The sequence below is a fragment of the Procambarus clarkii genome, chromosome 31, assembly GCF_040958095.1.
Source record: "Procambarus clarkii isolate CNS0578487 chromosome 31, FALCON_Pclarkii_2.0, whole genome shotgun sequence".
Lineage (NCBI taxonomy): Eukaryota > Metazoa > Arthropoda > Malacostraca > Decapoda > Cambaridae > Procambarus > Procambarus clarkii.
The window spans coordinates 42672441-42689038 of record NC_091180.1 but is presented as its reverse complement, the minus strand read 5'-3'; the positions used below and the strand labels follow the sequence as shown (position 1 = coordinate 42689038).

General features: G+C 38.3%; 1 long non-coding RNA gene across 1 annotated transcript; it reads left to right on the top strand.

The window, feature by feature from the left end:
* The first annotated feature begins 7913 nt into the window (after window positions 1-7913).
* Window positions 7914-15498, top strand: LOC138370165 (uncharacterized). The gene is made up of 3 exons (XR_011230061.1): window positions 7914-8083; window positions 10554-10670; window positions 15214-15498. It is a non-coding gene; the product is annotated as an uncharacterized lncRNA (long non-coding RNA).
* The last annotated feature ends 1100 nt before the right edge of the window (window positions 15499-16598 follow it).

Here is a 16598-nt window from a genome sequence, read left to right as displayed (position 1 = left end):
GTGTGTGTGAGTGTGTGTGTGTGTGTGTGTGAGTGTGTGAGTGTGTGAGTGTGTGTGTGTGTGTGTGTGTGTGTGTACTCACCTAGTTGTGCTTGCGGGGGTTGAGCTCTGGCTCTTTGGTCCCGCCTCTCAACCGTCAACAGGTGTACAGGTTCCTGAACCTATTGGGCTCTATCATATCTACACTTGAAACTGTGTATGGAGTCAGCCTCCACCACATTGCTTCCTAATGCATTCCATTTGTCAACCTCTCTGACACTAAAAAAGTTCTTTCTAATATCTCTGTGGCTCATTTGGGCACTCAGTTTCCACCTGTGTCCCCTAGTGCGTGTTGTTGGAAATTTCCAACACTAATACAATACTATTGTATTATTATAAACTAGTATTAAAATATACTAATTACTGTAGTTACTAAAACTTACTAACAGTACTGTTCACATGAACTATTATATCTGTATATGGATACTGGAATTCTTACGAAACCAAACACCAGTATTGCGTCAGATTATACCTAGTTAAACACATTTATATCCAGTGTGTTAGAGAATTGAATGTGATTCTCTAAAATCATCAGTATTCCGTGTGATAATTATATATGGATAACATAACTCCCAAATAATTCCAAAATTGAGAGTTTCTTTTAGTTACAATTGTTATCAAGTAATAATTTTACCATCACGCGTGAATGCCATGGAGAAAACTAAAATCTTCTCCATTTCTTGTTTACCACCATAAGACGAGAAAGTAATAATATTTAACTCCCTAGAATTACAACCCAGTCTTTATTAACCCTTGCACTGCTCACCTATTTTCGGCAAAAACGTCTTGGTACAATTGTCAAGGACATATTTTTGTTATTTTTACAAATGTTCAGGTAAATTTAATGTCAAAATGTTTCCAAAGTCAACTATTTCCATTTCAAAACACAAATAGTAATGAAAACATTAAAAAACATTAAAATATAGCCAAATTAAAAAACAAAGAGCACAACTCTCTAAGCGCCTAAAGGCGCTTTGCGCAGTGCAGTGGTTAAAGTATTTCAACCACAATTGCGCGAAATAATATTATTTGTGATAAATAATTTCTGTGGCGAATGCGGGACGCGGGTTGGAGAGGAGGGAGAAAAGCCATTGTGGATCGAGACGCAATGGTGTGTGGCGTGGAAGTCTCGTGTTGCGGAATTGAGCAACAAGGTCGTGGTGTCAGAGTCTGAGACACGTGACGTTGAGATTATCAGCAAGAATTACCCTGGTACTCAACACAGAATGAGTTAATATTGTTCTACGTGATCTGCAGTGACCGGCCAACTAATCACGCGTCGATATTCAAGCCAAGCTATCAACCACATGTACGACATGCGGGAGTTTGAGCTTGAGACGCGGTATCGGCAAGCTTCAACATAATTTGTACCCTTAGCTAAGTATATAATTCCCTTTTGATGCATCATTAGAGATTGTATATGTCGGGGCAGCTTGTCGTTATATCGAGCGACCATAACAAATCCAACGTTAGTACCATATTAAATTTATTTTCCATTTTCATGAATATAGATATTTCAGTAGCCTAATTCAATGCTACGTAATATCCCTTAAATTACAGCTCGCATGTGAGGAGTCAACAAGCTGTTACCTTACTTCGTGTTATTCACCTCCAAATATTTCTACGAGGAATTCCGGAGATCCCGAGGATGAGGCGTGAATGATGTCATTGAAATTGTCTTAAAGCTAAGACCTTTTTGTACTAATTTATTTACTCTAAAATTCATTATTTCTGCATTTTATGTAATCGGATACTAATCATGTAGACTACTCTACTAGTAGCGTACTAGTGGCTGTACAAGAATGTAACAACTCTTGTATATATCAAAAAAAAAAAAAATGTACACTGGAAATAAGCTGTTTATTTGAATGATTAATTTCTCATGCTAATGATCTTTATAATTACTGGTGATAATCTTCTATAGATTTCTTTAATTTGGTCATAAGATTAGTTATTACACAATGAACTGGTGCACGAACCACACTAGTTCCTAGACGTATATGAAGTTCTAGCAATACTCCCCCAATGTAGGTGTTTGAGGCTTTGATTTAAGTTTATTATCTATACAGCCCATTAATTATTTAAGTGATTATATTTCCTAATGTTTAGCCATAGACACTGGTTCTTCCTTGTGTTTCTAATGATAACTTTATTAGTTTCCCTCTTTTCTCAAAAGTGGGTGGTCCTTTGTAATTGATTTCATTGATTGCATTAATTTAATAATTGAATAAATTGAGTCAAGCCCCAAATATCCCACATTATGGTCCTTATCGAACCGGATAAACATAAAATATAAATATTCATACTAATTAGTAATAACTAATTACCGTGTGAAGTAGTCTAGACTAACCATTTTAATTAATTGTGTCTACCGACAGCGTAACACATAGGTTAGCCTAAGTCACACCAAGTCATTGCTACTTACACCTCATGTATAAGGTAGCACTCGCGGGACACAGTCAATTACCCACAACACTTAGACCTACACCTCATACTGAAGTAAGAATCTATAGGTCACCAGGAGCAATTTATAACAATTCCACACTAACACCTGCGTTAGAGTGGCCTCACCATCTAACCATTATTTATTTAGGTGGTAATGACATACATCCTACTCGTCATCCAGCTGAGGTGATCAATCACCTTAAAACCATAATTTCTTCATTAAAGCTCATCAGCAATTCGGTAGTATTCACATTAGTGGAACCTCGCCAACTGAGTCATGATAATCGTTGCGGAGTAACACCAGAATATTACCAGAGAGCTGCCAAATACATAAACTTCAGGCTGAAAAAACGAGTAAGATTGGATGCCACTCATATCCAATTTACAGCCAGACCATACAGACAAAACCTGGCAAGAAATGGTGTACACCTGTCAGGTGAGTCTAGGTCACATGTAGTTGACAAATTGATCAACACAATCAATTATCACAAACAGCTGTGGCTAGCAAGCCAAATTTAACTGTACATAACTGTTTTCACTTGTGTGTGCAGGTGCACACTTATAAACTATAAAATCCAAAAAAAAAAAAAATACAGCACAACTATATTCACATTACTGCACCACAATAATCTTTGCCAACCTTTATTAGGTAGGAATTTAGGCTGTGATTGTGCTGAATTTGGCACAAACACAGACTAAATAAATTTGTAGTTTCTTAGGTAGAAATTCTCACGACTAGGCTTGAGCTAGTTAGTAGTAAATGTATTATACCTTTTGTGCTGACCCTATCAAGGGTGGGATTAAACCTCGAGATAACTCTGATTAGAGTAAATCCATATTATTTCTTCTTGTACTCATTATTTTGTGTGTATATATTTTGAGTGCTGCTGAATGATCACCATTACATCTAATGGTGATATAGAAGAGCTAACCGGACGAAAGTTAATGGTGAAGTTCGAGCACTGCTCAAAATAATTAGTTATTTCTTGTTAGGTAGGTAAATTAACCTCTGAACGAGGTAGTGTAGTCTATTCAAGTATATTAGGCTATTATTATTGATATTGAACTCCACTGAATGAGTCAATATCCCAGTTATTTCAGTAACAAATATTTACTGTCAAACCAGTCTTTACCCACCAAAATGGAAACGGCTGAAAAAATGAAAAGGACCCTTATCGATCTGAAAGGTCATTTGACCCGACAGATTACTAAATGTCAAAATCTGTCACAACAGTCACCTGTTGACTACTTTGAATTAGAAGATTTACTTCAAGTTGCTGAAAGCAAATTTGCCCATATTAAGCAACACATGAATCTGTATTTGACAGAACTTCACTCAACTTCTGTAGATGATAGTGCAACCTGTCCTCTTAAAATGAACGTCAACATTTGCCGTTTGAATCTACGGCTGTGTTTGGACGTTATTTTGTGTAAAACTACGTCTATTATCGCTTCCATGGACTATCTCTTGTTATACAATGAAATACAACACTCTCATTATTCTATAACTCACTGACTATGCTCTGATATTTGTTCTTCAAGTAAAAATATATATATTTTTGCCTTAATTAGGCCATAATCCAGAAAATTCCAGCCTATCGATCTTTATATTTAGGAAAACATCTAATAAATTTGGAAATGAATTTTTCGTTCGCCGACAGTTGCCTGTTACTATTTAACCCTCTATGCTTTAATGTCGCTGGTCATTGTGACTTTCCCAGGATTTATATAGGTTTCGTAGTAGCATTTAGTCAGACTACAGTAATTTAACTAATGGGAGACCTCTATAGTTGTCGTAAATTAATAATAATCATTTATCAAATAACAAATTAGCAAACATATGCAACATTTTATGTTACGACTTTTCGGGTAGGCCGTTCTGTTTGTTTACAACCCCATTGGTTCAAAATACACAATACTTTTAATATACAAGTGACTAAGTATGCTCTAATATATGGTCCTCAATGAAAATTGTCGTTTTTTTTGTTAATTTGTCCATAATGAATAAGATTCCTTACTGTTGATCTTTATATTAAGAAAAACATCTAAACAAATTGGTATTGTATTTTCGTTCAGATAAAGTTTCCAGATACAATTTCCTAGTTATCAATTAATATAGGTGGTTATTTTAATTCACGGCTACCAGGGGCTTTCTCCCATTATACAATATAAATGTACTCACTAACTATTCTCTGGTATCTGTTCTTCAAGTACAATTACCTATTTTTTTTTTGTTTAATTAGTCCATAATTCATAAAATTCCTTCAGGTCGATCTTTATATTTAGGAAAACATCTAATCAATTTGGAATTTAATTTTTCGTTCACCTACAGTTACCAGCTACTATTTCATTGTTATATTTTATGTCGCTGGTCATTACGATTTTCCAAGAATTTAAACAGCTAAACACAGTGCGGTCTGCAGCATGATGCGAGGAGGACGTGTTGCTCCGCATCTTCGTGTTTGCACGTGGCTGCTGCAGCTAGATGTTGTGAATTTGTTCTCGACTGTTGCAGTGATACAGTGCCTTTGTGTATCGAGGAAATGGCTGAGGCGGTCTGCCTAGGTGATGGAAGATCCTGTACTGGGCCTGGAGAGTGTGACAGTGGGGATGGCAGACAGGATGATACTAGGCCGTATCAAGCAGTAGTAAACAGATATAAACGGAGAAATATTCAAAGACAGCGAGACGAAGACAGTGAGGAGGAAATAACAAAGAGACCAAAAAATGAAGACATGCTCAGCAGGACGCGGGAGATGCAGACTAATGGAAGGAAGAGGCTGTTGTTCCCTACAGCATGTCAACTGAATTTCCATCAAAAGCTGGAGTGGACGGTTCGTTTGGCTAAGGAGTTTTTTGAATATGAACCACTATTCAAGGAGGGTCTTCACCGGCCCTATATAACAGTTGGGACAGAAGAGGCCGTGGAACACCTAACGAAGGATGGGTTTGAGAATATTGTGATGGTTACTCCGGAAAAAGGTATGATGTACACCAAGGTCATAGTGTTTAAGTATCCAACTTATTTGGATCCTGATTATCTATTGCTCAACAATGATAGTGTTGTTTGGGCGAAGAGGAACAGTGTTCGTGGTGAAAAACAAAGCCAGGTTGTTGCCTTGGTAAAGGGTGAGGCTCCAGAAAGAATTTTTGTGCAAGGACTAGGCTACAGGAAAGTTGTAAAATACATTGAGGAGCCCATATTATGCATGAAGTGTTCTCGTTGGGGACATATGGCTTGGAAATGCCAGTTTGACTCCAGGTGTCGGTACTGTGGTAAGAAACACGACTCTCGAGAGTGTAGAGTCAAGATTAAAAACGGTGAAAAAATCGTCCCATCTTGTTGCAATTGTCGAGGAAGCCACAATGCTGGTTCCTATCTATGTCGCATGAAGCCTCATCTGAGAGACTCGAGGACGGGTGCTACAAGCAGGATAGATGTATCCTCGAAGGAAGGAAAGATTGTGCAGCAGGAACATGGAGGAAACAGTTGGAAGCCAATGACAGCGCCTATGAACAATGTGTGGGAGAAAGGAACAGAGACAATTAAGGCGAGCCTAGGGAAAGTAGGAAATGCAGCTGAAAAAATTAAACCTTGTGGAAACAAGGTTCAGGTCAATATAGTGAACTCTGAGGTTGGTACTCAAATATTGGAATATCTAAAAAAACTAGAAAAGAGGATTGAGGCATTAGAAAAATTAACTATGGGGGGTAGACGGGGTGAAGATAGTGGTGAAACAGGACGTGAAGTGGAAAGTGAAACAGGACGTGAAATGGAAAGTGAAACAGGACGTGAAATGGAAAGCCAAACAGGACGTGAAATGGAAAGCCAAACAGGACGTGAAATGGAAAGCCAAACAGGACGTGAAATGGAAAGCCAAACAGGACGTGAAATGAAAAGCCAAACAGGACGTGAAATGGAAAGTGAAACAGGACGTGAAATGGAAAGTCAAACAGGACGTGAAATGGAAAGTGAAATAGGACGTGAAGTGGAAAGTGAAACAGGACGTGAAATGTGCGTTGAAGAAAGTAAGGAAGAACATGACGTATTGATGATAGAGGATAGTCAGGAAAATGAACTTTCTAGTAGTGTTAGCGTTCAACCTTCTGTAGTGACAAATGTTGAAACAAAGGTTAAAGTAAAACGGTATAGAGAAATAAGAAAGAAATTAGATATGAATAAGATCACCTTTGATGCTAGTAGCTGTTGTGCAAATGAGGAGAAAGCAGAAATGTTACAGTGTTGGGAGAGTCTGTCTGAGAAAATCTCGTATCTCATGGAATGTGACAGACAGGGCAAAGGTAGTTTTATTAAATCATGGATGAAAGTAGAGTGAGAATAGTATCTTGGAGCGTTAATGGGTTAAAATCTAGTGCGGTGGATGTACACTATTATACTCTTAGATAGTACTATATTAACCTGATATGTTACATGGGATTCTTGTATTTGTACTCACTGAATTTGTGCGCCCCTTGAGGGACTTGAAGTATGGGAAGGGGTAGAAATAGCCTAAGCTAATCTTTGAGTTTTTTTTTTTTTAACTTGTCTCAATAAACCTACTTGAACTTGGAAGACCATTATGTATTAAAGTGTCAAATTATGGAACCATAGAAATAAGGAAATAAGTAGTGTACCACTTCAAATTGTTTGGATGTGTGATAATGATATGATAGACAGAATACTTAGGAACTACAAGAATTTTGCCCCAATGATTGTAACACTTACTATATTAATATGCAATGTTAAATGTTGTATTGTGATTTGTGTATCTGTACTCACTGAATTTGTGCGCCCCTTGAGGGACTTGAAGTAGAGGGGGGTAGAAATAGCCTAAGCTACTCTATCCCTTTGAGATGTATTTTTTTCTTGTCTCAATAAACATACTTGAACTTGAACTTGAACAGCTAAACAGCAAGTAGCATCTTGTTAGAGTACAGGAATTTACCTATGGAGAACCTCGATAGCTGCCGAAAATTATTAATGATTATATATGTAATTTAAAATAATGAATTATATACCATTTCTTATGTTACGTATTTGGCGGGTAGGCGGTTCTGCGGGTTTACAACCGAATTGTTTAAAAATCACACTATTTTAAATGTATTAGTCACTAGTATGCTCTGATTTATGTTCTGCAATGAAAATAAAGATTGTTTTGTTGTTAATTACTCCATAAATGTGTAATGTGTTAATTCAGTCTAAAATCTTTTTGCAACGTTTATATGCGATATACGTAGCTGGAAACTACCTAATATTTAAAAATAATAGTTACAACATTCTATTAATATATAATGTTGAAATAAATATCACACAAAGTCTGTATATCTGTTTTTAGATGTCTTATCAATTTTTTTTTTAAATAGTATTAATGATGTTTGTGAATCTTGAGTAAAAATTATGTTAATTATTATTAATCTAATTGTTATTATTTAAAGTAAAAGAATTGCAAGTATTCGCATAACCACGGGATCTCTGTTTGTGTATCAATGTACGGATTTGTTTTTGTTATGAGATGGACGCCTTAGAAAGCATGGTGTAGGCCACCTGTGGCTCGCATCCGATCCCACGATCGTCGTCGCCCCTAAATCAGCACAACAGGTATTTAGTATTTACGATTATAATAAGTAATATTTCTTTTATAATAATATTGCAGCAGGTGGTGTAGTGGTAGGACACTCGTCTGGCGTTCATCGAGCGCTATGTCATGGGTTCGTATCCTGGCCGGGGAGGATTTACTGGGCGCAATTCCTTAACTGTAGCCTCTGTTTAACGCAACAGTAAAATGTGTACTTGGATGAAAAAACGATTCTTCGCGGCGGGGATCGTATTCCAGGGACCTGCCCGAGACGCTACTCTTACTAGTGGCTGTACAAGAATGTAACAACTCTTGTATATATCTCAGGTTAGGGGCTAGGCATTTACACTCTTAGGTCAGCAAACTAGCTAGAAGGTTAGACCATTAGACTCCACTGGTCAATCGGGGCCCTGCATGACTCAGCTTATCCTAACCTAGCCCAGCTTAAACCATCTTAGCATAGTTCATTCTAGCTGTGCATAGTGCTTGCACAGCCTTGCTTATCCTAGTTTACCTCTTCCTAGCCTACCGTAGCCAAGCCTATCCCAGTATACCCTTACCTAGTCTTGCCTAGCCTAACCCTGCCTTGCTTTTAAACATGACCAGTCCTTCCTACCATAGCCAAGCCCTGACCAGCTTAGCCAAGCCAATCCCTGCCTAGATTTAGCATAGCCTTGCCTTTTTATTAATATATAGAGGGTACCACCTCTGGCTGAGTGTGTAGGAACCCTCCACTTATAGGGTTGAGGGTTCCATATATATATATATATTATATATATATATATATATATATATATATATATATATATATATATATATATATAATATAAATAATGTGTGTGTAAATCACAAAAATTAACACTTGATGAAAAATGTGACAGTGTCAGACCACGGAGGAAGAATTGTAACAGGAATTTCCTTAAGTACTTTCATATACAGTATTAATACATCTTCAGAAGGAATAATTTTTTATATAAATTAAATTAAAAAAAAAATCATTCCTCCATGGTCTGACACTCATATATATATATATATTATATATATATATAGTAGGCAGTAGGCATCCTTCAGTCTCGGGAGACTATGGAGTGCAAAGCCTGGGTAGGTAGATATGGAGGAGAAGCTGTTGCCCATGCAGCAGGTCCCCCCTCTCCACGTTGCTGAAATTATCCAATAGAAAGGCAAATGCCAATACGCATGGTTCCAGCAACGTCGCAGGAGCTGCCAGAACGAGGTCGACGTCAACAACGAACTGCCTTAGGGGCTCCAACTCCGGATTTTTCCTCGAGGTTGACTCCTGAGGCCTTCCCAAAAAAGGGTATGGCCGCAAGGCAGCGGAGGTTTAAAATCAGGGTTTTCCTTCCCCTAGATGGGCTGCCTTCCCAGGCTATCGAGTCCCATCTACCCGGAGCAGCTGGTTTTAAGGCGCCAGAGGCACGCCCTCGCCCCTTCTCCTGTCGGTAAAAGCAGTTCCGCCGGACTTAGACTAAGCCACCCGTGCAGGCCAGGAGTTGGACTTGGTTGTCAGTGGCTATTTGAGACGCATGCCGTATATGAGCATTTTATAGGTCATGGGAGCTCGTCCCCCATTACCACCCCCTGGCTATGACAACCCCTTGGAACCTATATATACTTGGAACACATAATGTGTGTGTGTGTGTGTGTGTGTACTCGCCTAGTTGTGCTTGTGGTGGTTGAGCTCTGGCACTTTGTCCCGTATGTATGTATTCATAATATATATGTATATATATATATATATATATATATATATATATATATATATATATATTATATATCCTGCCTGAAATGTTGCGTGTACTAGTGGCTTTACAAGATAGTTCTTATAAAGATAGCATTTTGTGGTTATTCTCTATATCTGGTTCACCTAACAGTAAATAAGTACCTGGGAGTTAGACAGCTGCTATGGGCTGCTTCCTAGGGATGTGTGTGTGTGTTTGTATTCATGTTGAATTTTACAAAGTAGGAAGAGATGTTTGTAAAAAAAAAATCAAATATTTTTGAAAGTATAAGTAGATTTGATATTTTTCTTTAATTGTTTGTGTCTGCTGTCTCGCCTCCTTTATAAAATGGCATCATTCTTGCTTTTTTAAGGATATCAGGAAAAGTAAGGCACTCCAGAGATTTGTTGACTCCTTCCTAGTGTTGCCTAGCCCAGCCCAGCCTAGACAAGGCAGGCTGGGCATCCTAGCCTCACGCAGCTTAGCCCCAACCTACATGTAGCATCCCAGTCCATCCTAAGTGATCACTACCTTACTGGCTGTGTTTTCTCTTCAGCCCTGAATGTAATGTGGTGGAACATAAGCAGATACATATCAGGTCTTAGAGAATCTGTACTTCATACATTTCTTAATGTCTCACAAATATTTAAATAATTAAAAAAAAATTGTATAATAACTTCATATTATTCTTGCAATTTATTTTTGGATTTTTTTATACAAAATTTACATTTTAAAAGATTACCTCTATTTTTAGATTGATGACTTGAAGACTACAGTGCCATCCACAGCAAATCATGGTCTTAAAATATCTCCTAGCAATGACGAGACCAATTTTCACAGAGATCAAATTTTTGCTAAGCAGTAGTCACAGGTAAATATATATAATATATATATAATATTTATATATATATAAATTTATTATATATATATTTATTATATATATATATAATTTTATATATATAATATTATATATATAAAATTAACTACTTCATTGCTCAAAGCACCTTTAGACATTCTGAGAGTTGTACTATTTTATTAATTAATTAATTAGGCTATATTTTAATGTTTTGTAATGTTTTCATTACTTTTTTTGTTTTGAAATATAAATTGTTGAGTTTTGAAACATTTTGACATTAACTATACCTGAATATTTATAAACAAAAAAATACCAGAACTATGTCCTTGACAATTGCACTAAGAAGTCTTTGCCAAAATCAGGTGCTCAGTGCAGTAGTTAAAAACTTAAAAGTTGTACCACCTCTGGTGCAAGATTAGGGACCCATAGCCTCAGAGAAGAAAATAGAGAGTACTCAGAGAAGGCCTTGAATAATAGGCAGGCTGTTTGTGTGTGTTTCGACGGTAAGCTTGCTGACACCATATGTAATTACCTAAGTGTAGTTACAGGATTAGAGCTACGCTCGTGGTGTCCCGTCTACCCAGCACTCTGTCACATAATGCTTTGAAACTACTGACGGTCTTGGCCGCCACCACCTTCTCACTTAACTTGTTCCAACCGTCTACCACTCTGTATGCTAAAGGAAATTTTTGTATATTTCTTTGGCATCTTTGTTTAGTTAGTTTAAATCTATGACCTTTTGTTCTTGAAGTTCCAGGTCTCGGGAAATCTTCCCTATCGATTTTATCAATTCCTGTTACTATTTTGTACATAGTGATTTTATCACCTCTTTTTGTTGTCTTCTAGTTTTGGCATATTTAATGCCTCTGACCTCTCCACATAGCTCTTGCCCTTTAGTTCTGGGAGCCACTTAGTAGCATGTCTTTGCGCCTTTTCCAGTTTGTTGATGTGCTTCTTAAGATATGGGCACCACATAACCGCTGCATATTCTAGCCTTGGCCGAACAAAACTCGTGAACAATTTCTTTAGTATTTCGCCATCCATGTATTTAAACGAAATTCTGAAGTTAGAAAGCGTGGCATAGGCTCCATACACAACGTTCTTTATGTGGGCCTCAAGTGATAGTTTTCTATCTAGAATCAACCCTAGACCTCTTTCTTTTATCAGAATTATATAAAGATTTCTCACATAATTTGTAGGTTGTGTGGGATCTATGTTCTATTCCACATTCCATAACATGGCATTTATTCACATTAAATTTCATTTGCCAAGTGGTGCTCCATATACTTATTTTGTCCAGGTCTTCTTGAAGGGCATGACAATCATCTAAATTTCTTATCCATCCCATTATCTTAGCATCATCAGCAAACATGTTTATATAATTCTGTATTCCAACTGGTAGATCATTTATGTAGACAATGAACATTTCTGGTGCATGTACTGTGGTACTCCACTTGTGACACTTCTCCAGTCCGATTGCCTCTGATTACTGCCCTCATTTTTCTATCAGTCAGAAAATTTTTCATCCATGTTAGAAGCTTACCTGTCACCCATCCAAAATTTTCTAGTTTCCAGAAGAACCTCTTATGTGGAACTCTGTCGAAAGCCTTTTTTATGTCTAGATAGATGCAGTCAACCCAACTACCTTTTTCCTTTAAAATCTCTGTGGCTCAATCATAGAAACTGAGTTAATTCGATACACAGGATCTTCCAGATCGAAAACAATACTGTCTGTGTGATATTATATAATTTCTCTCCAGGTGTTCTACCCATTTAGTTTTTATTATTTTTTTTTCAATCTTTTCACTGTTACACTTGTCAATGAGTCAGGTCTATAACTGAGAGAGGTGGGGTCTTCCCTGTTGCCACTTTTGTAGATTGGAACTATGTTAGCCTTTTTCCACATGTTTGCTATGACTCCTGTACACAGGGATGCCTGAAAGATCAGGTGAAGTGGAAGGCTGAGCTCAGATGCACATTCTCTCAGAACCCATGGTGAAACTCCATCTGGACCAACTGCTTTGTTCTTACTTAGCTCCTTTAGCATATTTTCCACTTCATCTCTAGACACCTCTATACGCTCTATGATGTTCTCAGAAATTCTTATTGTGTCTGGTTCTCTGAAGATTTCATTTTGTATAAACACACTTTGGAACTTTTGGTTTAATGTTTCACACATTGCATTATCATTTTCTGTGAATCTGTTTCCTATTTTCAACCTCTGGATATTATCCTTTACCTGCAATTTGTTGTTTATGAATTTGTAGAATAGGCCCAGTTCTGTTTTACATTTATCCATTATCCCTTTTTAAAAATTTATTTCTGCCTCTCCCCTTACTGCTGTATAGTTGTTTCTCGCATCTTTGTATCGCTGGTATGATTTGGGGTTTGGCTTCTTTCTATATTGATACCTGCTTGATGGGGTTCTGCTCTTCTACTCCCCAAGCCCGGCCCGAGGCCAGGCTCGACTTGTGAGAGTTTGGTCCACCAGGCTGTTGCTTGGAGCGGCCCGCAGGGCCACATACCCACCACATCCCGGCTGATCCGGAACTTCTCTTAGAAAACAGTCCAGTTTTCTCCTGAAGATGTCCACGGTTGTTCCGGCAATATTTCTTATAGTCGCTGGGAGGACGTTGAACAACCGCGGACCTCTGATGTTTATACAGTGCTCTCTGATTGTGCCTGTGGCACCTCTGCTCTTCACTGGTTCAATCTTGCATTTTTTTCCATATCGTTCACTCCAGTACGTTGTTATTTTACTGTGTAGATTTGGGACCTGGGCCTCCAGTATCTTCCATGTGTATATTATTTGGTATCTCTCTCGTCTCCTTTCTAGAGAGTACATTTGGAGAGCTTTGAGACGATCCCAATAATTTAGGTGTTTTATCTCGTCTATGCGTGCCGTATATGTTCTCTGTATTCCCTCTATTTCAGCAATCTCTCCTGCTCTGAAGGGGGAAGTGAATACTGAGCAGTACTCGAGACGGGACAACATAAGTGACTTGAAGAGTACAACCATTGTGATGGGATCCCTGGATTTGAAAGTTCTCATAATCCATCCGATCATTTTTCTGGCTGACGCAATATTTGCTTGGTTATGCTCCCTAAACATTAGATCGTCGGACATCATTATTCCCAAATCCTTGACATGCTGTTTTTCTACTATGGGAAGGTTCGATTGTGTTTTGTACCCTGTATTATGTTTCAGATCCTTATTTTTGCCATACCTGAAATTTATCACTGTTAAACATCATGTTATTTTCTGCTGCCCAATCGAAAACTTTGTTGACATCTGCTTGTAGTTGTTCAATGTCTTTCATTCCATTTTTGTGTCTTTTGGTCTGTGGCCCTCTCTCAATTTCTGTTGAACCAATCCTGTTTTCTGGCCCTGCATCTCTGTTTTGGTATGAATGTTTGTGTGCCTTCATTGTATATTTTGCAAAATTTGGCATACATTTAATTTACTTCCCTGTCTAGCAACAAGTCTGCCTAATTACTTATTAAAAATTTTTTGAAGTTCCCCATAGTGACCTCTCTCTCTCTTGAAATCAAGTTTATCAACTGTTTCAATGTCCCCATTTTCTGTGTGTGTGTGTTTGGAGGCTAAGCTTGCTGATACCATGTGTGTGTGTGTGTGTGTGTTTGGAAGCTAAGCTTGCTGATACCATGTGTGTGTGTGTGTGTGTTTGGAGGCTAAGCTTGCTGATACCATGTGTGTGTGTGTTTGGAGGCTAAGCTTGCTGATACCATGTGTGTGTGTGTGTTTGGAGGCTAAGCTTGCTGATACCATGTGTGTGTGTGTGTGTTTGGAGGCTAAGCTTGCTGATACCGTGTGTGTGTGTGTGTGTGTGTGTGTGTGTGTGTGTGTGTGTGTGTGTGTGTGTGTGTGTGTGTGTGTGTTTGGAGGCTAAGCTTGCTGATACCATTTGTGTGTGTGTGTGTTTAGAGGCTAAGCTTGCTGATACCGTTTGTGTGTGTGTTTAGAGGCTAAGCTTGCTGATACCATGTGTGTATTTAGAGGCTAAGCTTGCTGATACCATGTGTGTATTTGGAGGCTAAGCTTGCTGATACCATGTGTGTGTGTGTTTGGAGGCTAAGCTTGCTGATACCATGTGTGTGTGTGTTTGGAGGCTAAGCTTGCTGATACCATGTGTGTGTGTGTGTTTGGAGGCTAAGCTTGCTGATACCATGTGTGTGTGTGTGTTTGGAGGCTAAGTTTGCTGACTCCGTATGTGTACTCACCTATTTTTACTCACCTGTTTAAATAATAATAGAGGTGTGTACCACCTCTGGTGCAATTGTAGAGACCCACAGCCTTGAAGAAAATAAAGAGTATTCAGAGAAGACCTTGTGGATTCTCACTGAACACTAATCTTTTCTTCTCCTACCACCCCTCTTATTTTGTTTTATGCTGTATTCTATTATATATCATATAAATACATAGACAAATGGCAATATTTATTATGTCTATACAAAAAGAAGACATCCACTTTATTTTTTTCTCTCCTTTGTTTCTATGTGGATTTTGTTGTGACTAATGATCCTTTCCCATCAACAGGTCTTCCTCACTGGGCTTGCTCGGCTTTTGTGTTACTGTGAGGGTGCCATCATCGTTTACCCTTCAAGATTGACACATGCTGGCATTGCATTTGTGGACTTCCCTTCACAGTAAACAGTCCTTCTCCATATGGTGATTGTCCAGGGCAAGCAGGGTGTGACTGCCATCTTGGAGAAGCAGGGTCTTTTAATATGAAGAATCTTCCGTCTTCTCTACTTATGCCAGCTTTGCATTCTTGTTACTTCATGTCCCTTGGGCCTTTTTTATTTATTTTACATAATAAATTTTTTTATTAATACCCGTGTTTCACAAGAGATCCTTAACATTTTAAGCACCAATTGTATTGACTAATGTACGTCTTGTAACCTTTAAGACAGACAAATGAGTGAATAATACTGAGTGACTAGGTTAGGGCGAGGAACATAGTACAGTGTCTGACTTTGGAAGAATGCCTACTGTTTTAGAAACCTTATTGCCATGATCATAATCGTATGGGTTAAAAAGCATTTGTTGTCACTCCTACACTGTGGCTTGTTGAGCTTGAAACCTTTGCTCCTTGTTCGTGTTACATCTGACCTTTTGAAGAAATTGTATGAATCAATATCCTCCAAATTGTTCAGTATTTTAAAGGTTTCGCTCTATTACTCTCTCATTTGCATATATCTAAGCATATAGATTAGATATAGATTTAGATTAGATTTTTTATTCAGGTAAAGGTACATACATTGCAGATGAGTTACAAAGGGCAAGACAATGACTAGAGTTCACTAGCTCTATTGGAAGAGAAACGTCTGCAAGACAAGTGTGGGCAAAAATTAAGGTAGCTAAGGGGAGCAGAGCCCGGCCTGCGGCTCACAAAGACCCCCAGGGTAAGGCTGAAGAACTAATTCACAAGTGGAGTGATGCAGCATCATCCTCCTCCCTCCCTGCAGAAGTAAGCAGGGAACAGCTCCTCCGACATAATGACAGAAGGATTAGGATAAAAAGAGCACAATCTAGTGATGACGAGTATGAGGAACCAATTCCAGCCAAGGAAGTAAAGGGGGCTATGAAAAGGGTAAAAGTACAGCACCTGGTGAAGATGGCGTCACCTACGACATACTCAATGCACTGTGTGAAGTGTCTGGCAATCCACTACTCCACCTGTTTAACAAGTCATTCCTATGTGGTGTGTTGCCGACACAATGGAAACATGCAATAATGGTCCCAATACCGAAACCCAATGACCCTGGCAATTACAGACCTATCAGTCTCATGTAATGCACTTGGAAGATGCTTGAAAGGATCATCCTAAACCGACTATTGCACAAAATAGGCAGGTTAGGGGAGGGGTCAATGGATTTGTTAAAGGACGGAGCACAGCAAACTGTATAGTTAATTACCTA